This window comes from Hetaerina americana, unplaced genomic scaffold (genome assembly GCF_022747635.1).
Source record: "Hetaerina americana unplaced genomic scaffold, ioHetAmer1.1.p SCAF_4, whole genome shotgun sequence".
NCBI lineage: Eukaryota > Metazoa > Arthropoda > Insecta > Odonata > Calopterygidae > Hetaerina > Hetaerina americana.
In genome coordinates this window covers 67,908,164-67,931,520 of record NW_027286985.1, presented here as the reverse complement: position 1 = coordinate 67,931,520, position 23,357 = coordinate 67,908,164, and the positions used below count along the sequence as shown (strand labels likewise).

At 38.7% G+C, this 23,357-nt stretch overlaps 1 protein-coding gene and 1 non-coding gene across 3 annotated transcripts in view; both read left to right on the top strand.

Moving 5' to 3' along the window:
* The window catches only part of chas (chascon), a 291,630-nt gene that overhangs the window by 264,073 nt on the left and 4,200 nt on the right, over positions 1 to 23,357 (top strand). The window lies entirely within an intron of this gene.
* On the top strand, positions 14,575 to 14,646 carry TRNAC-GCA (transfer RNA cysteine (anticodon GCA)). Its single transcript has one exon. It is a non-coding gene; the product is annotated as a tRNA-Cys (tRNA).

Below are 23,357 nucleotides of genomic sequence, written 5' to 3'. Positions count from 1 at the left end.
ACAAACCGTCCCCTGGAATATTTTGCCATTTCTTCTTTAAATTAAACACCATACCAATACACTATCAATTGTTTATTGCGGGCGATTACCCTAAAATCAAGTTAAAGAGACATAAGCCATGAAATAAAAAAATAATTCTGGTAACTTCTTTAACTTTTGCCGTTCGTATAGCGAAACATTTGGAAGGAAAATATCATTGCATATTCTTATAGTGAAACAATTCGCACGATGACAAGTAAAAGACGAGAGAAATATTTCTAGAACCATTAGCTAAATCAGATGATTTTATAACAGGAGAAATCCCACTCCCAAATGTGTCAATAAATTAATGTTGTGAATCCTATCCTGGCTTTTTTGTGAGAAATATCACGGAAAATATTATTACTTTGATTAATGATTATTTTCATCTAGTAAGGAACTTAAGATGTTTTGAACTATGAATTGCCGTTTACGCACAATGGTTTTTATGATTTGTTGAAGATCGTTTTTTTTCAGTCATACTCTTGGCTAATGTTTTATCTTTATGGTTTTAATTTGAAAATTGAAGACGTTAAATTCTAAGATAAATACAGAAATCCCTTACTTGCAACTTTGTCTCTTTGCTTTTGTTTGTATACTTTAATTTCGTTATCAGCCACGAATGTAATTGTTTTTCATACTTTTTTGGCCTTACTTAGTGGAATATCTATCTCTCTGTATTCATAAGAAATTAGCCGAAACATTGGACTCGGGGATTGGTGTAATTTTCTTTTCGGTCCTTATGTCCCTCTTCATTTCAATGAGTTCACTTTATTAACCGTGTATAATTCAAGTGGTGTCTCATTTTGACGTTCCATGAGTGTAGAATTTATTTACTTCCCCTTTAGATAAGTATTTACACTGCCAAAATAAAATGGATGGCAAAGAAATTAGTATTTTAAGCGGCCGATGAATATAATATGTGAATATTTTACGTAGCTATGCAAACGCGAAATGAACGATAAGCTGTAAGAGCACCCATTTATTTCGTGGTGAACAGCTAGTTGATTTAGTTTAGGTAATAAGCTGTCCTACCTTGCGGAGAATGAGTTCATGGAATAAACAATCCGAGTTCCCTTGAAATATTATGGAAAGCAATGCGCTCATTCCCAGCACACACCATGGGGAGTCGCCGGGCGAAGAGTTCACATTGGCGGGTTGCAACGAATGCAAGCACATCCACTGAGCCGTTGCAAGTGGGAGACCAACCCCCGGTGATTTGTTTACTTTGCACGAGAGCGGTGAGGGTGAACCTCTCCAGCCTCCGTATAACCTTGAGGACGCGGAGTAGGTGCTCACAATTCGGCGTAGGTGTCAGCCGCGCAGATGGCTCGAAGGGAAGCGAGGGAAACAAGTGGGATGGAGGCGGAGGTCGGAATGGGACGGAGAGAGGTGGGTGGGAGGGCAACGAGAGAAGTTGATGGGGGGAGGGGAATCGAGGACTTAATGAGATTCTCAAGGTCGTGAAGTTCATAGTCCTCCCTCTATCAACCCCCCCGAAAGATTGAAGAAAGGGCAAATCAACGCCCGGGGAATGAGTCGCAATATAATATTCCGCGGATGCGTTTCACCCTCTTTTTTTTTACATCCCACCTCCTACTATCTGGTTACAAGGAGTTTTCGCATGTCGTTGCGTGGGACTTAAGTTTTGCGTTCTTTTAGATCGTCAAAAGCGTTTTGGGGGTGCTTTTGTTCCGGGCACGCGAATCTCCCTTCTCGTGTGGGGAGGGGGGAGATGAATGTTTTCGGCACCTGTTCCGTGGAGAATTCTTTCGAAAATGGTTTCTCTAATGGAATCGGAAATGGGTTTTGACGACTCCGTCTGATTTGCCACATAACAGTTTTACTCCGGCAAAGTACCTTAATGGATCATAAAAATCTTTAAATTGAGTACTTCGGTTTTTTATTTGAGTATTACCTACTTTTTAAATATCCTAAGTTTAAGCACAGGAGGGACTTCGTGCGTCTCTTCCGACGAGAACAAACCCCACCAATTTGTGTGCATGACAAAATAAAATTGTGCCCAAATCAGAATAGGGACTTGAATTTTTTGTTGAGCGCCCTCACGGATTTTGAAGGGAGAAAGTATGCCAGGATTGCCCTCGGGGTCGGCGTGAGGTACTTCAGAGAACGAAGGGTGGAAAGTCCCATCGCTTCGTGTCCCTTCCTAAAGATATTGTGCTAAAATGGCTCAAGGTGTTCCCTTTGCCATTCTCTCAGCCAGCCATTTGATCTAACTGCACATGATAACGTATAATTTTAATGCTATACATCCTAAAATGGGAAGCAAGAATGGAGGCTGACAGGCATTTGCCTCTCTTGCACTCATTTTAACGTGACCAACAATTCTCTAGAGGTATCTCATTGTCATCCCATGTGGGTGTGAAGCCCCAAGTCTCAAAAATTAGCAGTTTCAGCAGTTATTTTCTTCATCCGAAAGAGTTCTGCAAGTATCTTCGGCGGGACTGACTAGAGGATAAGGATAATTTAGAGAAGGAAAAGTAACTCATCGACTAAAAAGATGTGTAGAGTAGTTATTTCATGAAAGTTTTAATTAGGACCATGCATGCTCCTTGATACGCCGCGTCCCTTTGACCTATAAATGAGCAGAGATGTATCGCTTCACCTAATCGCCCATCGCCTCATTTCCATTCTGCCGCGATGTTGTTGTGCCATAATACAGGATGATATTTTATTCATAGCGTGCGTTTTCTAAAAAAGGCATATTTGATGTGCGAGGTTTTCATGGGAATTCCGTGATGACTCAATTTCTTCTGACCTTTTCTTCAGGTCATGGGAAAAATGAACATGTGTCATTTGGAAAATAAATGGCCGCGCATATGTCTTTCCGAAATTTGTACACAAGTTCGTTTAGACGTTAAATTTTAGGAATATGTGGTGCCAAAAGTATTTAAAACTAATATAGAGTTCATTCTTACGTTCTTTTTATTTTGGAATATTTTTTAAGAGAATAACATGCGTAATAGTGTTCATTATGGAAGAAATATTGAGACAGATGCCCCTTGAGCCGAGAAGAAATTTTTTTATGGTATTTTGAAAACGCTCAAGTTTCCGCGCTAAAATGGCTACTTCAAGCGTAAGAGTTGATAAGTTTATTTACCTGAAATTCGGGACCACAAAATACTAAATATCGAATACCACAAAAAGCAGACATTTTATTTGATGACTGTTGTTACCATCATGGCGAATACGTAAAGAACTTACAATAATGCTATCAATGTGTTTTACTTTTATGTAAACTTCTGGGTTATGAATTTTATTCTAAAATATTAAATTATTAGAATACTTCATTAATAATAATAAATGTATTAAAAATAACATTTTTAGTCCTTGGAATATTTTATCATACTATTTCCTATTTTCTCATGAAATATTTTAAGAATCGTTGTTAATTTGCTTCAAACATAAATCATTAGCACTGCGCAAAATTTAGCATCTGCTGCAGAGAAAGTTTATTTTATCAATTTCGTCCAATCGCTTCTGGGAGAAGGCTCATAATAACGGAACCGAAATAATTTTCCAATTTTGAAACGTTTCTTTCTGAATATTATCTGATTTCATGTAAATAAAATATTACTTAATCCCTGAGCAAGAGATTGAATTAAATAAGCAATTATTGGCATGAGGTACAAATAATTTTCAATTCTTTAATGTTCTTAAATAAGAAAGTCCCCAATCTATGATATAGTTAATTAAGTTTTCTCTTACTAGCTAATTGTTTTTTTAGTGTACCTAAATTAATAGTTTAATATGACCGTTGAATCGACCATTAAGTGACAATTATTCGAGAAATTCACTTAAATGCACTCTTCATTACGCCTTCTCTATTAATTACATACATTTCTCTCTGATGAGGAAACAACTCAAGATAAAACATATTTCTGTTTTTTTTTAATAACTCGCAAAATATAATTAATCGATGTATACAAGAATACCACAGAGAATCCATGAAACGATCTCGGGAGGCGTAGGATTTTTAAGAGACAGTAATAGGGTCCGACTTTGAATTTTGATCGAGTGCCATCGGGCTGAGAGCAATTAGCAAAACAAAAATAAGTCATGAGTGGGTCGTGCCTTTCTTTCTTCTTTCATTTTGCTTTATGCATTCATCGCGGTTTCCTTATCTGACACGTAATTATCACGCCTGTCCGTCTTTTCCCGCCCAGGAAAAAATAAAGCACATTTCCGCTCTCGTTTGAGGCATCGACCGGGGAATTGAAAAAGACAGGCCGTGAAGGGATCGCCTTGGTGGCGGCGGTGGGAAGGCGCTGCGAGAACGGCAAGGAGGCACTCGGGAAAGGTCGGTCGCGTTTACTTTCTTCGCAAAGGAGAAATAAAGAAAAATAAGAATGAGAGTGCTGCCCACGCCCCATCCTTCGTCGCCTCAATCATACTCCCATTATGGGCCGGGATGTTGAGGTCCGCCACCCGGTTGGACGCTCGCCTCCCCCCCCCTTTTTCCCCCTCCCCACCCATAGATGCGCACCCCCTCGTCCTCCCTCCATCCCTCACCGTCCTTTGGAGGGGGGCAGGTGGGTAACTACCACGTTTACCACCTCTCCCGGACCTATTTTTTTAACTCCCCACTCCCAGTATCATGTCGACTCAGCCTCCTCGGCTCCCACACCTATCTCCACGCCCATAGCCCGCAACAAAACGTTCTCGCTCCCGACGTCTCATCCACGCAAAAAAGACCCCCTCCCCGCCCTCTCCCCGGCGACTCCTTCTCGCCGCGTCGGCGTATCCCTTCCCTCTGCCACCGCCGAAATAGATTCATTCTCCCCACCCAATCCCCCTCCCCAGACCCTCGTGAAATCCAAATCGCGCGTGGGCACTCAAAACGCCCCTCAAATGTATTTCTTTTTATTTCGGTCGGTATTGGAGGAGGAGACTTGCGGCCGGGGTAGGGGAAGAGGAGAGGGGAAACGAGGAGAGCAGGAAAAAGGTTCGATATTCCCAAACCTCCTCTCGCGAGCGCTCTATTCGAGGGCCCCTTTGAATTTTTAATCAGGAGATTTGAACGACTGAATGGGAAAGCAAGCCATTCCAGTTTGCGATGACACAGCTCGAAAGGATTTTGGTGGGCTCCCCAAACTTTCGCGGGCTCGTTTGCGCGCTCAAGTTGGCCCAATTGGAGAGATAAAAGCGAGAGGGGAAAGCTATTGATTCTGAGATAAAAGTTTAAGTATTTATGCGGGGCTAAAATATGAAATTCCTCGTCGAAATGCCGCACAGGCGTTGCTGTGAGTGGGAGAAATGCTACAGTATTCCTATTCCTACCGTTGTTAATTCACCTTCTGTACCGTATTCTTTTTGCTAATTGTCGAGTTTTTGGGCTTAAATGTTCACGGTTTTATTATTAATTTGATTCTATTTCGTGAAGCATATATCTATATAAAGGAAAACGCAGGCTTTTCGGGATGTTCTGAGGAAGAAGAAAGGGATTCGAGCTGCAATTGATGAATGAACACTTGCCGGCTTTCGAATCGCCCGCAGCATATGTTGAATCACGTTCTCGTTTAAAGGGAAGGCGAATAACTGACCAGTCACGTGGCCGGCCGATATCCGAGGTCGAAAGGGACGTCGAAATCACTTCCGCGAACCGCTTCTTACCTGTTGAATGACGCAACGGTGGCGTAATTTCGGTATCTATTACATTTTCTTCAGTTTTCTTGGTAATATTTGTGCCTAATACACACCTTATGTCTCCAAAGTATATAATATTATCCGTTTTCTTTAATATTTATATTTTTTAGGAAATAAATAATAGTGATGATTGAGATCAAACTTTTACCATTCCTCCGAGAATAATATATAATATAATATATAAGCCCATTTTTTCCACTTTATTGTTTAAATACGTGGCTGTAATTAATATTTATTTAACATGCATCTATCTTACCGTAAGGTGTGGATCTTCTTCAATGTTAGGATTTATTAAATCACTGGCAACATAGAAAATCAAACTTGATAAAATAATGTCAGCCATTACTTTCACCAAAATTTGGCTCAACTTTAAGTCTAAGGCCAAGAAAATGTACCTTTGTTCAATCGATTTAGAATTCAAACCAATCCATTGTTAGAAAATTTGGTTAACAGAAACTTTGGTTCCATTTTTACTTATATAGTAAATAATTGGCAATCTAATATGTTTTATTAGAGTTTTTGAGTTTCCAATCAAATAAATAATGAAACTAAATGTTTTCCACTCCTTGCCTCATCATTTTATGATGAATATCTCTTCCAATTTATTTATGTGTTTATTAGTTTTCATTATTCTAAACTGTCATACAATTAGGAATTCATGTAAAATGAATTAGATTTATCTTTTCACAAAAAAGAGAAACACTCAACGTGATATCATAATCTTTTGGCTTAGCTGTAGAAAAAAGTCTCAAGTATTTTATGCTTTTTTATTTTTTTAGGACGACGAGATTAGATTTACTTTAGCTAAATCTTAGCTTCCCTGATCTCGACGAAATGAAATCACTTCAAGCCATTTCAGATGGATGAGATAAACGCCATAAATGTAGAGGAAGATTACTTGTACTGCTATTTCTCATTTAAAATTTAATTGAAGCTGAAGGCTCAAATGGCAGATAAAGGTTTGTCTGTTCGTTACAAAATATAATTCAAGCAATGGGCAGCGTATTTCAAAACATTTTTTATGCATGTATAAGGCTTTCTATCATTTTTTCCACAACGCTATTCAAAACAAAATGACACAGTCTATGCCCAGTACAGCCTACAGCTGCGATAAAAATGATTACAAATCGATCTGTTTGAATCGACTGGATCATGGTTATAATCTTTTGCGGGAAGCCTAGTATGTGAAGTATACATTCTTTCCTCCGGAAGCTTTCATCAAGCCTTAGAATGAGCCAATAACTTTCAATTGACTTTCTACTCATTCCTAAAAATGGGAGACTTGTTTCGCTGGCGACCATAACTTCGAACGGAAAATTCCGAAGGTTGTCTTTTTAAGGACGTTTCCGTATAGGAAACATTTTAACCAATGCGGTGATCCATTTTGAGAGCTGCACGGACCACACTCGATGGCTGAATGCCAGAGAGCAATTCTTAAGGCATTCCACGTTTGCGACGCAATCCAGCTACAATTCTGCTACTGAATTGCTTCACGACTAAATGTTGAATGTGAGCTGTAGACTAAATTATTACACATATACACATAAATGTTGGTGTAATTATTTCTATACAGGTTTTATTCGAAAAAAATTTGTATTCATGAGGTATAATTCGCTCCAAATTTAATGCACAAGATTATTTTTAGCGCTTTATCTGCAGCCTTGCAGATTGACTCTAAATGAAATATTTTTGTAAATGACTTCATACGAAATTTGTCGAATTCAAAATTTCTAATGCCTTGTGCGAGCCTATTTCGCATATTTATGAGGTGTTTTTTTGTCATTTCCGTGCAGTAAAAAAATAGTAGAGGGTTAAAGGATAAAAATGAAATCTAAATAAGATGACAGGAGTAAATTTTGGAATATTCGCCCTAATTTAAATAATCCTTTGAATTAATTATTTCCAAGCGTTCCCCTCTCTATGAATACTCATTGAAATTGACCCTTATTTACACTGTAATTTAAATCTTGTTTCACTTTTTAACGTCCTGCTCTAGTTGACGGGATGACGCACACCTAATTGGTACTTGGTAACAGCAGTTATTGCGGCATGTCCTCGACTGCTGAGGTCAAATGCAACACGAATGATGGTGGTTTGGTTAATTAGGGCAAGATAGGCATTAGGGAGAGTGGGAAGAGTGGAGAGAAATGCTGCGCCGTCATTAGCCTACTCCCGACGGCAGGTGCCTCGGGTTCTACAAACAAACACATAGTCATCTAATGTTTAGTTTTATTTCATTATTTCAATTCTTCCACTAAGTAATCTGCCTATTGATTTCTTCGTGCTTAGGCTTTCAGACTGCGATATTACGACGCTTCGACTATCTTCGTTCCGTGACACATAAATCCACAGCTACCCAGTTACAGTCGTGTCTCAGTATGCGGGGACATATTGATTACAATTGGCATCAATAAACTTTTCTTAAGGTTTGCAACGCCTTTCTGAATTTTGAAAAGCTTATTGAATGATTTTTTCCAACTATGAATGTTTATTTTTATCATTGTGCATTTATTTAGTCCGCAACCACTTGGTAAACAGCAAATGCACTCTATACTACTGTATTATTACTTCAATAGATCCTCTCTTGGCTATCTTACTACTTATCAAACTAAAAATCGGCAGGAAACAATTATCGTTTTCCAAACATACATTTGTGCTGGAGATCCAAAATTGAGTTTAGAGCTAATCCTAATGGCACTGTTTTACGTCAAAACGATGGATAACCTAGTGTAGTACGCATTATTGTGTGTTTGTAATGAATTTGGAGGCAATAACGTAAGTATAGTAAGATTTTAGGTTTCGGTAGGAAATATTTTCGCGAAAAAGATTTCGTACAGGAATGGCACCACGTACTAGTTCACATCTTGATCTATTCCATTTTTTCCGTCGCACCTCGAAACACGATTCACACTTATTACGTCATCGTTCATCTCCTTAATAACTATGATTGACGCCGAATTCATCCAGCCTATGTTTAATGAAAAAGTGAAACGTGACCTTCAGTTATTTTTGCTGTTTTCATTCAGTATTTTAAAGTTAAAATCAAAAATATCAAACCTCTTATGACATTAACGTACGTTAGGTAAATTATCAGTTACATTTTGCTCGAATAATAATCGTAATCGTATTATTGTACGTAATTTTTTAAAAATTTTACGTATTCCGGAGTTACTTGCTGGTCAAATTATATAATAGTGCCATATCCTTAGTATTATTTCAGGATAAGTTTCGCTTATTTAACACCGGTTTATTTAAAATGTAATAGAAATAGAATTCAAATCCTATTTACATACCTTAATTTCTAAAATGTCATGTAAAGGCATTTTTGCCATCGCACCCGTATAAAGTATTAACAGGCGTGTACATGTGTGTGTATAAATATATAAATAGATAGTTTATATATATATATATATATATATTTATATATATATGAACCGTTAATTAACGACATCATAACTCCTAATTCGTATCCACAATCGCTACTCTCCACCGATCGTGAAGTGGGAAACACGTGCGAAGATCATTCCAATTGCCAATCCGTAGATTTATACCCGCTCACATATTTTCGTTCATTTATTCCTGACCTAATTCAGTCAGGGTCAGTTTGCTTGAAAAGTACCCATAACTTATATTTCAAATTCTTGCTTCCCAAACGTATGTCATGTTTTAACTTGCGTGATAAACACACACTTCTTCAATCATACATTTTCTTGTGTTTTCTTCAAGTATAGCACATAACAAAATTCATACGTGAATGTCAATTATAAACCCCAAAGGCCACTTCGCCACATCTCTTAACCCATCCAGCCTCTAGTTTCTCATCTGGCTGTTTCGATTTTCCGTGATTCTTCACCCTTCACCCACCTCACCTCTGTGCTCATTCGATCAAAATTTGAAGTCAACGAACGGCGAAGTGATGCGAGTTGCCACTGAGTAGGGCAACTCGCTTTCCTATTGCTTATTGTTCGGTCATCAGCAGCATCTAGGTTGACGACCCTAAGGCACACTAACCTACGTAATTATGTACGGTAATTTCTTTGGGGTCCCCGCAGCGCGGATGCTCATAGTTTCTCGTAGTTGATACTCTCTCGTTCAGTAAACCAAGTCGTGATACTGTCATTACCCCGAAAAGATCCGTTAACGCTCGTGGAAGTTGGCCAACATCGTCGGAGGAATGACCTAAGGGGTATTTTCTCATCATTTGTGCGCGGTGTTTCCATTTTTGGAAATTCAAAAACACACACGAAATTAGGTAAAAAATAAAGGGTCAAGGTTTATTGGGGTACCACTTGACTCCTTGATCGAAAAAATTGCCTTCATTTCTTGACGCAAGATTTCATATCCCATTACGCCAAGAGCGTCCGAAGAATTTTCCGCCTGATATTTCTATTTTGAATTTGCAAACATGCTGCCACAATCATAAAAATTGGCTCCGTTCGTGATCGGATTTGATTTCTTGCGGGTGTAGGGATTTCTTTGAAAATGATCACCCTGAAATGATTTTGTGATGGTTATACCGACTCACATTACGAGTTTACTATAGTCAAAAGGACTTTGAGAAGGGAGTGGGTTCGATATTGACTCCTTCTAAGTAACGGAGCAAGAGAATCAATAGTTTGTGACCAACTTGTGGAAAAAAGTGATAAAAAATTCTCGAGTAAGAGGCTATGTGAGATGCAATTACGCAATTGAAGAAGTTTTATGAAATGTTAAACGTCCTAAGATATCATTTCAGCGCGGAGTGACGTCTTATCTCCGATAGCTTGTTGAAGATAATGACGCCAACATTTTCCATTCAGCGATGAATAAACCTGTCTTAATTTGCTGGTAGAGTCTTTCGAGATATCTATAAATTAACCCTGCAAGCTTGTTTGCCATCCTATTCTCAGGGCAAGGTCTACAGGAGGTTTAGTCTCGCAACTTCCTGCCTCCTGATCTATTCTAATAAATGCAACATTCCAGTCTGAGAAAACAGCAGCGGTTATTTGCAATACCACTGCGTGTGGCGTGCTGGTACACTTTAAATCGTCAAGCATAGCATTCAGTTTCGGATCCAAGAAGGGGGAAGGGAGCTATGCACCCCTTCCCATTCGCCGAGGCGTATTCCATCATATAATATTTCTTGTTCTGTTCCAATTAATTAATCGAATGAAATTATCAAGGCACAAAAAACCGATTTAATTAAATTTTAGCAAAAACGTTTACATTTTAATTCTGACTTCAATTCTTTAATCACTTCTCTCCCGTTTAATATTTTGATCAGGGTTCCTCCGCCCTTATTAGCTGATGGACTCCTCGAAGAATAGATGTTCCAGCGGTTAGTTTTGCGAGGAAACGAGCGCATTTATTTGAGGAACACAAATAAATATTTTCTCCGAGTACGGTTGCATAATTTAAATCGATAAAGCGCAAAGAGCATCGCCAATTTTCATGGCGTGGGTACGCTTGGAGAGAATAGAGACGGCAGGATGCTGTTCGATTTCCGGTGAATCCTAGTTGGGAGTAACATAACTGGTACTTTCTGAGTCACCGCGCCTTCGTAATTGGTCGCGAATCGTCGAAGCGATCATTCCGAGTGCTGATGATTCACCAACACCCCCGCTCTTTGTAACGGATATGGTCACGCTAAGGTCAGATCGGGGGAGGAGATCACCGAGGCCTCTGTCCTTGCCGGCTGGCCTGTCCAAAGCAAAGTCGCTTGGCGACAGAGTTAAGCACTCCCCCACACATTTCGCCTTCGTGATGCGTGAAAGAGTGAACTCTCCAGCCGTGCTTATGCTTGATGTTTTTATTTAGCGACATGACGCTTCAAACAGACTGTTGTCCTCTTAGCCTTACCTACTCCCCCACCCCGGATAGTTAGAGTACTTGAACTAATTTAGAAGGACTTGGACGATCTAGAACCCAGTGCCCCGAAGCGTATGATGGAACTGCACCGTTTTCTACCTGTTCGCATTTATTTGTGTCTAATGATTCCTGAAACAAGCTGATTGGTTGTATTAGCTATAGCTAATGTGTTATTAAGTAAGAAATAAGCAATGACCGATTACCTCTCATGAGTAAATAACGTTAATTCTTCCACCCTATTCCATTAATTAACCCAGTTTTAACTCTTCGAGTCGTTCGAGCAAGATAATGGATGATAATTCAATGATAATGGATGATAATGGACGATAATTGGCAAATATTGCTATTTTTGCCATATCTGAATGTTTTTCCATGAACAGACTGATATTCCAGGGGCTCCAGTTGCACTTTTACTTGCTACTTTTACCATCTCACTTGAAATTACAAAAACACGCATTTGAAGTGTACCACTGTATAACGCTGGTCGTATCTTTTTTTGAAGTGTTATTAAATAATAATCTCCTATCATCTTTGCTACTCTTTGTTTTCTGGGTTACCCCCTATGATTCTATTGGCTGTTCAGACGTTCTCGTTACTGAATGATCAATCCAATAATATATAATATATTCATATAATATATAATTTATTCATTTGTGGAATTCAAAAAGATGAATTATTTAAAGTACGGATTTGTAAAATACGTTCTCTCAAACACTCTGATTGAGATTTCTGCAGTTCCATACAAAAGCACGCTCTTCGAAAGTCTAGTTTGCTACCATCGGGAGAACGTTACCAGCATCTTAACTGAGGACGGTCTCCAAATGAGATGTTAAGCGCCACAGAATAGCACTACCTAGAATTGAGAGAAAAAATAGAGAATGCTTGCTATTCTTTCAAGCTTTTATTTATTTTCGAGCCATGAATCTATTCGAAAGCAATTTTGGCATCCCAGTTTAATAATTATGATGCACAATTTTTGTTACACCATTAACTGAATGTTGATTTTAGGGTTTAAGAATTTAGCGGTCTGTAACCTTAAGCATAATATTTTAGAAAATTCGTTTAATCGACAGGTTGTATTGCGGGAGCAGTTGACACATCTAATCAAATGCACGAGGAGTTCATACTCCATCAAAATTTTTCAATTATTCAAATGGTCTTTGTATCGTTTAAGATTAAGACACCTACCATTTTTTTCTCCTGAGGCCATATGGTGGCGAAATAGCTTCAAAATTATCAATTATATCAGCTCGTTTTCAATTACTTCTCAAGTGCATCATCGCGGTGACAATGGTGTAGAAAAAAACCAGTGCTCATTTGCCTTCCGAATTTTTTCTGTTTTTATTAAGTGCAACGAGTTTCAGAGCATCACGAGTTTAAATCCGCAAACACTTTCTGCTTGGAGTGAATAAACTGCTGAAGAATCGGAACTATTTGCGTTTCCCTAAGGCACTCTAAGTCCAATGACGATTTACGACTTGGAGCGTTTTGATGAGGTTTCATCCGCGGAGTAAGGAAAGTCTGGCGCGCGCCGAAACGGAAAAAAAAAGATTAATTTTGATGCTCACTCGTTCATAAGGCTTCAATGGTGTTCCACTCTTCATGACTCAACACACCTTCACCCACAATCCGAGGAAACCGAATGATTTTTTTTTAATGCAAAAAATAACCGTATGAGCGGAAGGTCTCAACCCTTTCCCCCCTCTTCCCTCCCCCCGAAGGTATTCGTGTTAATACTGACACGGCTTAACGTGTCTCCAAAAATGGGTCGAAAGTTTAGCTACGGTCCCGGAGCTCAAGGCCAAAGCCTATCGTTCTCCATTTTGTATTCATTTCAACATCTAAGAGAGTTATTGAAGACGCCTATGTTCAGCATTCCATATAAATCAGCCAGGCCAAGCAAAATCAGTCGCTATAAACTTTGTCTAAATGATGCATATAATTACTTTTAAAAGAAATAATTTCCCGATATTGAACGCAACTGTTAGGGGCACAACCTGATCAAAAGGCCTATGGAAAGGTTTTATTTAAAATCTTGTAGGTTTCTAAGGATTGAAGCGAGGTTTGAGTTAAAGACGCCAAATAGAGGCATTATTTATAGTTTATTTTTCGCCAACGTTACTGCCCTTGAGTTAAGTTAAAAGTATGAAGTTGAATAAATATTGCATTAAACTTTAATTTTTTCATATTCAATGAATAAATTGCAGTCAAGGGGCTTCCTATGAATACTCCATGCAACTCACATAAAGGATTCTTTTATTCGTATTTTGTATATATATAAAACCATAAACACAGTAATCAACCCTAAGGTCGGTTTGGCAGGTGATGGTAGAGTTCACCCAGTACTAAGCCCGATGGTGCATGAAATTCACACATCAGGTTAGGGGGCCAGTTCGTCTCCCTGTGCCGGTTATGGTTTCCCACCGCAACTCATACACACACGCATATATATATATATATATATATATATATATATATATATATATATATATATATATATATATATATATATGCGTATATGTATGTATATTATTTATATATATAATATACATACATATGTATATATTTACATATATAATGTGTATTGTGTAATACATTTGAGTGGTCTGTGGAAGATGATTCTTCGACTTTAGGAAAAATTTACAAGACCCACAAGTTTGCAAAGAAAGTCATTCATTCGGGCCTGAAGATACTGATAGTCTAGCTGCCGTAAAGTTAAGATTTAATATATTTTACAAGATGTTGTCCGGAAAGCGTAATTTTTACGAATGATACCCCTGTAAGCTTGGACTTGTAAATATTTCATGAAAGATCACAGGTTTTTAAAAAACAAAATCTGCAGTTAGTTATGGTCATTCCCTTTTTATAGCGTCTGTAAAGCAAGTAAGTCGATAGCTTAAAAATTTTTAACTGAATAGTTTCTAGTAATGATAAATATAGTAAAGCAGGTGTGTGTACTCATTTCATAATGTGGTCACCTCACTGGCCTTATAAATGAAAAATGTATTCTAATTATCTCTCCCGCTTTACGTTTCAGTATGTGGGGGTATAGCTCAGTGGTAGAGCATTCGACTGCAGATCGAGAGGTCACCGGTTCAAACCCGGTTGCCCCCTTCTTAAATTTTTGATGAGCACTAATCATTCTATGTAGTTTTATAAATTTTCGCAAGTTACGCTTGTTTAAATTATTCTGTTATCTCTTAATTATGGGTAAAGTTACTTACTCCTTGAATGAGTTTAATTTTTTGAAGAATCATACATTCTAACTATATCTTTTTAACCTTTAATTACTGTGAAGGAAACTTCCAGGAAAAGCGATTTCACTTCATCAAAGGACTTTATATAGTATATCACGAGTGTACACCTAAGACAGTATATAAGTCAAAAAACTCTTCTCTTAAGTCTTCATCCCTTTCCCAAGTAAATTTATCAATGCTCTCCACAACTGTAAAATCCACTAGACATATCAGACAGACATAAAGACAGTCAGTTAAAAAGAAAAAAGGTCAGGAGATGGAAACAGTGCCTTGTAAAATTATGAAGAACCTGTAGGTTAAATTGTAGACGTTTTTACGCAGTAGAATTCACCATAGTTGCATAAGTGTTGGATGAAGGGATTTTTGCATGAGTGTGTGCGCTGCTGTGGGTGTAATTTTCCATGTTGTTGATTTCGCATGTGGTATTGTTCCTTTTTACGATTGGTGACCTAACACCCCCAGCCACATGCCCTTGCGGCAGCTTGCAGGGTATTATGTAGATGTAGAATTAATAAAAAACTGTAATTTTGCACAATTTATTAAAATTTTTGACTGGTTTTGACGTTCTCACGACATTCTTATAAGTGTACAAAAATGTTTTTTTCATTTAAGAAGATATTTTTGGAACTCACTACCCCCTCCCCACTTATTAGCGTCATATTTGTTACGCAACACATGATGAAGGATAACTACGTTTCCCTTGGGCTGAAAGAGGACACGTTACTGTCACTGTTGGAAGGAAATTCTAGGTGAAATCGCTATTAAATCCACGCAGCTGCTTCCGAATACCTAACTATCCATTCAGGTTTTTCTTCATCGGCCGATTCTTTGCCCTTCGTAATATGTCGCCATCCATTCTTCTCCATGCGTTATTAAAGTATTTCCGCCTTTCCTTCGTTGTGAAAAAGAAAAAAAACGCTACAGGACGTTAATCATCTCTTGGTGGGAGGGGAAACAGAATTATATCCCATTCGTGAGGAAAAAAGGGGTATAAATTTCTCTCCAAATGCGATAATCTGTTATAACGGCTTAAAAACAACACTGGCTTAAGCAAAACACCGACGGAAAAAGGTTTTAGAAGTGCGGTCGATTTGCTGAGTGTTTGAAAACGATTTTTCTTCCCACGCCAATCTGATACCTTTCCCGATCGTTTATATTATTTTTTTGCTTCTTCAGTGATCCTTTTAGAGCATGATTACATCCGTTGAAAACACAGGAATTAATTTCTCTGGCCGGAAACGATCTCCTACGAACACTTTTCAATGTTTTTCAACTGAGTTTATCAAACTAAAATTTGTTTTTCAGGTGGGAATATTAGGTGACACATCTAAAACGACGGGGTGCATCAAATTTTGATTGTAGAATAATAGTATAATTAGTATCTCTAATGAATTCATATCTGTTTGTCCGTGTGAAATTGACCGCGTTTTATTTTCAAATAAACTTCGGGAAAGTCTGCAGAAATATCGAAGTCCACACGAATGATTTTTACACTGTTTTATTCTGGCATTTTTGTTTTATTTTAACCGTGATCAATGTTTATTTACGGCTTGAGAAAATTATTAATTTTGGTTTGTCTTATTCTCGTTGAACAGTATTACCATTTCATTTTTACTATTTCAAAATGACTTGTACTTTACAGATACTGCAGTGTATGACCCAAAGTTTTAAGTTATTAATTCTGGTGTGGTGACGTTTAAATTCTGTTATTATTCCTAGATTAGGGAAAAAAGAGCAGCATTTTTTCTAGACTTAATTTTTGCTCCCAAACGTAAGCATCAAATATAGATTTGGGACCACGAAGTTAACGAATTATTGAAATTTTATCCTCTCTTTTACTTCTCAAAACTGTCACCAATGTGATTAATGCGATGGCTTTTTTCCTCTTCGACTAACGTTAAGAGATTGTTCGCATCTCGGATCACGAGTGAGTCTTACTGTCCATGATGTGAATTCCATAATAAAAAAAATCTTGCGTACTGACAATTTTATATCTGTGCGTGGAAACATCGGAATACTATTGTCAACCCTATAGTCACTTTGGAAAATATTGGGATAATTTTTGGGTATTCGTTCACGTTCTGACATTCTGGAGCAAGGGTTTTCAATTGATTTTCGAGTTCGGAAGTTCAAGTTCCGTACTGCTAGTTGGCAGTTTCACTCCACCATAAGTACTCTACGATTACCAAAATCAGTATTCCGACTCAATTCAAAGGAGTATCGTCCTAAATCTTGGTGGTCAGAAAAAATCCTTCATGAACTGAATTCTTAGCGCGAGTTTTAGTCTGCTGTTCAATGCCCTATAGTCGGTGTTCAAAGAATGGAGTTAAGTAAAATGCTGGCAGTTCAAAATTTTCCATTTCACGGGAGAGTATCGAACCGTGGTGTTTCAGGTCTCCGAGGCATATCTATGGCTTATATAATCGTCTATTTTCCATCTAATCTACAATTATATATTTTTCGAATACTGTGAATTCGTCGTCTTTTTGTAGAATAAAATGGCTTCTGCATTGCGCGACAAAAGTAAATTTTGCTGATCCGTTTGAGAAAAAAATGGTCATTTCGGTTCAACTATTTGTCTAATTTTTGTCGATAATTTGCGAGAAAATGTTTTTTTTCTTCATTTGCGATTGGTTTTGAAAACTTCAACCAAATTAATTTGGTACATTTCTCATATATTTGACAAACCGTACGTTTTTGTCCAAAAAGATCTCTGAGGCCGAAAATGATAGAAACTCATTCTAAAATTAATGACTGCAGCGATAGTTCCTTCAACCATTAAGTTTTTTGCAAATTTCTAATAATTCAAAAATGTTATTCAAATTAATATTTTTGTACGCAATAAGGTATGTGTGTGTATACACATATGTTTGTATGTATATATATATATATATATATATATATATATATATATATATATATATATATGTATATATATATATATATACATATATATCATATATGTATATATATATATATATCATATATGTATATATATATATATATATATATATACACACACACATATACATATACACACACACGTATATATGAATGATGTTTCCTTTTAAATAACAAAGTGATACATTTCTTTTTTCCTTATACCATGCATGGATATAAGCAGGTAATTATACTTAAGTAAATTTTCTTGGCTGTTTTTCCCTTCTAATTTTCTTCAGCCTCAATTTCTGGTGTACCCACTTAACCATAGGGAAGCTATTCACATTGTTTTTCATCAAGGTCTCACTTAAAGTAGCTTCAATCTTGAGGTGAGTGCGCGAAGAAAATGTCGTCGTTGAAATATTCTCAATTAAATATCGCCCTTCAGTTCAACCTTAGCTTGGAGAAACGTGTTAAACCCATTCATCCCTGTGAGGAAGAACTGGAGTATTAACGGGCACTAAACATTTTCCCTACCGCACTTAGCATAATTCTTCCTTAAATTTGGCACTTTTTACACAACATCTTATGGGTTCTCTTTGCTATTAGCCGTGAGAAATAAACATTTGAATAGGTATGTCATATTCCAGACGTCAATAAAACTGATTATAACTTGATCTTTTATGATCATATGAATGCAATACTATGCGCATGAACTGAGTTTCCTTTTGTAGTTATTACATTTTGAAGAATTTAACTTTTGAAATATTTTGCCGACAGTTGAAACCGGTTTTTACGACTTTCCCATAGAAGCTATTATAGTGAACAGAATATTTATTGAATTTAAAGATCAATAAGACAAAATTTATGTATTATTATATAATATTTAATCGCTTGGAAATGAAATATCGCAGTCAATATTCATAAAAATATAATGCTGACATCTTCCAAAATAAGGATGTATACTATGATTGGAGTTTAAGTCAATTTACACTCTTACATATATCATATCATGCCCAACATACCTTGCATTCATCGAGATCTACCATTGCGGTCGCTTAATACATTCCTATATGCTTAGTAAGTATAAAACTAATATATTATATTATTTTCAATAATTGGTGAGTTAACGAAAACGATTAGTAAAATCACCTCGTCAAGCTAGAGTCACCTTTAAACCAATTAATCGGTTTAAAATGGCATCGTGACCAAAGCAGAGGCATGCACAGTGATCCACAGAGTACGTTGGGCCGTCCACGTCGCATGTCTTTTCCTACCCGGTGATTTCAAGACTACTTCTCTTATGATTTGACTCTACTGCGACATTTCCGGAGGCGTAACCCGCAATTACTAGGGACAATCAATTGAAAACCGAACACCCGCCATGACACACAGTCCCTGTGAAAGGTGGCAACACCTTTGTTACGTATCGACACTCCTATCGCTGTGGTAGGAGAACTGCATTGTGACAAGTCGCAGGCGAACGCAGTTGTTGGGTTATGTCCTTGTTGGTGCGCGGACTAGTTGTTGTAACGAGTATCGTTTTTCATTTAACTGCCCTTCACATTACTCCTCCCAGAGCGATGTTTAGAAAATATCGTTTCTGAAACCCGCCGTATTGTTTATCTGGAAATCTATAACAGTTGCTATTATTGCCATGGAGACAAACGAGAGAAACTGTAACCGAACCATTAAAGGTTATATTCATAGAGAAACAGCTTTAATATCATTAAGGAAACGTAGAAATTGAATTATTTGGGGAGAAACTGAGACCTTATTAATATGCACCAAAATGGAAGCAGTTACGATAAAGTTGCAGGATTTGGTTTATCATATGCTTTTAAGATATATATTTCGCCTCATAATTCTTCTTCGAGTACGTTACCCTCAATTGGGGGGAAAGGTTTAGGACCGTGTCTACAGTCGTCTTTAAACTCAGGACGTCGTAGGGATCACCTGAGTCAAAATTTCCCATGAGCAATCCTGGTGCAGGGATAATGTTTTAAAGGAGCCTTCTGCATAAAATACAATGGGAAATTTATGAGTCTCATAGCCACCCCAGTATAAATTTGCAAGGGTACAATAAGCATGACGGTTATACCTTTTCTTTCGCGAAAACGCTTTCTTCTCGCGACACCGTCCGTGACAATAAATTGGAATCCACGCAGTCGCCTCCCCCATTGCCCTCCCATCGAGACGACGCCGGCATTTCGCCAGGAGCGCCGTGGGAATGACATCATCCGCGTAGGGTGCGGGGGTCGACAGCTCTCGGCGCCCGCCCGGGCACTCCCACCGGGCAACACCGCCTCGTTTTCTCGTCTTTCCCCCCGCGAACACGGGAGGGAAATGCATGATGGATTATTATTGAGACCCGACTCCATGCGTCCTCCTATCCTCGCTGGCAACGTTGCTGAATCGCAAGGCCTTCGTAAATAAAATTCCTCTCAAAATGACGGGTGGCCATTAAAATGGTCCATTATCTTGGGAACTCTTCGTCGTCAGTTCGATGGGGGATGAGAAATGGGGAACGGGGAAGAGTGGCCTTATAGCCCGCGATTGACTGTTGAAACCACCTGCGTTAAGTGGCGTGGCATAACTCAGTCCAGACGAGCCTGATATGTGTGAGCGCCGCAATTAAATCTACTTGCAAGCTCCCTCTTATTCCAATCACTCCTCACTCTCTCTTCATTCAATCTATTATATCTTTGCGACTTCAGCATCCCCCGGATGTGTTATTCGCAATTATTTCCTCTCCCAGACTGAACGACCCGTCTGCGCGTGAGAATTTTTCCCGGCTGCTGTGTCGTTGAGCGGTGTTGACAAATCGACCTTTGAACAACTGTTCAGCGAAATCCAAAACCTCACTAAAAAAATCCAACTGGAGTTATTCCATTCACAAGAAACTTAAAGATAAAAAGGAATCAGGTATTATCGAACAGATTCCAAGCCCACGGTCGGCCGTAAGCGCACGCTCGCCGAGTGACGTCATTGTCTCTTCAGCGTTATTACGTCAGGATTTGAGTGCACACGCTATCAGTAAAGAATTCTTGTTGTATCCTCAGACACATTCCTTTCTCCCTATCCATCATCCAAGAGTACTTTGAACTCTACCTTCCTCGATCTCTCAGCCTTACGCTAATCTTTCCGCCGTAAACTCATCTGGTTCATTAATGGATATCCGGAAAAAGATTAGCGTAATCTTGGTAAATAATTACATACGAACTCTCATGGAATATAACGCTCGCTTTAAAGTTTTTAGTTTTCAAATTGCGTTGATATTGGAGCATTATTTCTAACTTGGTAAAGGTGTGAGCATGAATTACACCATGTGTTTTGTCTACTTTTGTAATTTAAGTAACTCAATGGTGTCGTGAGTTGATTATTCGTTATAGATAGATAGATAGAGGTCTTTATTTGGGCGAAATTGAGACCAAATGGTCCCTTCCTCCATTTAACCCATCGTCGTATACATATTATATTAGGTATTAAACTTATAGTTACATTCATATGTACACATAAATACATATAGACAGACATAAATTCATTTAGCACAGATTTGCACATCGAAAATAAAAAAGTATATATTATATATATGCTTTCGTAGACGTAACACGGAAGTGCCGAATAGTACAATACACAGTAACACACGATATAGAAACACAAAAAAAAGAAGAACACTCACACGTATTTTCTTGATATTTCGACGGAAACAATCTGTCTTCATCTGTGTGTGTGTGTGTGTGTGTATACACACATACACACATAAGCATACATATATGCATGCATACACAGACATAAATACATAATTACGCACATATACACCCTTACATACATAAATTAAGAATACACCTACACATACTTATACGCTTGAAAGAAGCGGTGAGCGCAGGATGAAACGTGTTTTTTTAAAAGATCCCGCACACTTTTCGCTTTCTTCTGCTCATATTCGTCTGCAGGGTAAAGTTCGCAAATTTTGGCTTAAGGCCTTGGAGATTTGAGATGGGTTTATGGATGCTATTTTGGTCATCCGCCCAAGGCTCCAGTGGTGAGCATTGCTGACCCGTGAGAGCGACGAAAACCAAAACCCAAAGGTCACAGGATCGAATATCGTATTGAGGGCGGATTCATTATTGCTCATCTTAAACATTGTTTACGTACTAGATATCCTCTTCCGACGTGGTAATTAATTAACTCGCTTAATTTTAATTAAGTGGCATCGTTGTCTCATTGAAACATTATCGTCATGGACATTGTTCTCACATTGAGAGGAGGATCATCGGAAGAACTGGCATAGTTATGGGAAAACGATAGGTAAACGTCTTTATTCGGGCTAGAAGTTGGTAACCAGGAGTTATTATGGAAGGCGACGCACAACTAAGTTCATTTGCACCATTAGTGATTCAAGGGAAATTTGGAAGAGGTACGATTCTCAGGAAACGAGAGAAAGGGGGAAAGAAACTTGGCGTCGGCATTAGCCTACTATTGACGACGGGCACGGTCGTTCCATCTAACGGGCGGCGTAGACTACTTAGAAGTGGTCTCCATATGGCACCTCAAATAAAGATCAGGATCCTGCATCCGGCAGAATTCGATCCCAGGCTCCGAGTGTGGGAAACCAGTACGCTAACCGCCGCACGAACCCGATTCTCTACTGCGTTATTCGGTCAAAACGGAGATAACTATGTTCTATCTTAGCAGCTGATGAGTATCAAATACAATACGTGAAAAATCAAACCCTGCAACAACAGTAAAATACACAGGAAATATGAAGGGAATGCTCATCTTAGTCTTTTAATTAAATGTGTAAATACCTTACTAGGAAAGACAGCTTCTGGCGTTTTCGGACCGTGCGCGAACCTCTTTTGCGAGTATGTACCATTCCGTCGTGTGGATTTCATCGTTAAGAATTTGGAGTCGTCGACGCTATGGAGAAAAAAGCGGTCATCCGGGTGCAGGATTCCACATTTTCGACCCGCGGTACCAAATTTCTACCTTGATCTCTTTCTTTTTAGATAGTTGAAAGTGAAATTACGACTCCGGCACGTCCCACCTTCCTCCATCCTTTCCGGACACTGAAAACCCTCACTTTATTTGGAGGAAATCGGCCGTTCTACCCGTCCGTGTGGAGGGTGTGCAGTCACGCCTTTCTCGGAAGAAATGTACTGGGCGGGTGGGCGGGGGGATCGGAATGGAATGCATTGGGGTGGATTTTTGGGGAGGGGGAAGGGAGCAAATTATGTGTGTTCCGAACCGCGTTCTTCGGTCTTGGCAGCTTCACTTCTTCCTCCTGCCGCGGAAGATTATTTCTGGCGAGCGCCGACCGGGGGGGGGGGTAACTCCCTTGAATATGCCCCTTCCTCCCCGAGTACGCACTTCCTTGTCCCCCCCACCCTCTTCCCGGTCCGTCTCCTCGTCTCCCGTCCCACTCCCCGACCTATCTCGGCAGCGCGAATGAACCGCAGGTTATTGCGGTCGGAAGCATGGGATGTGTGCACACAAGATAATTAAGTCCCATTTGTTTATGAATATCCCATCTCAAATTCGCGTTGGCGCAATATTGCGTTGCTAATGCAGTGAATCCATTCATTATTTACCGTTCTCAATTTTCCGGGTTAAGCACTGCAGTCAGGGTGACTACTCTTTCACTCACCGCTGTTTGAAACTACGTCATATGGCATATGTTGAGTG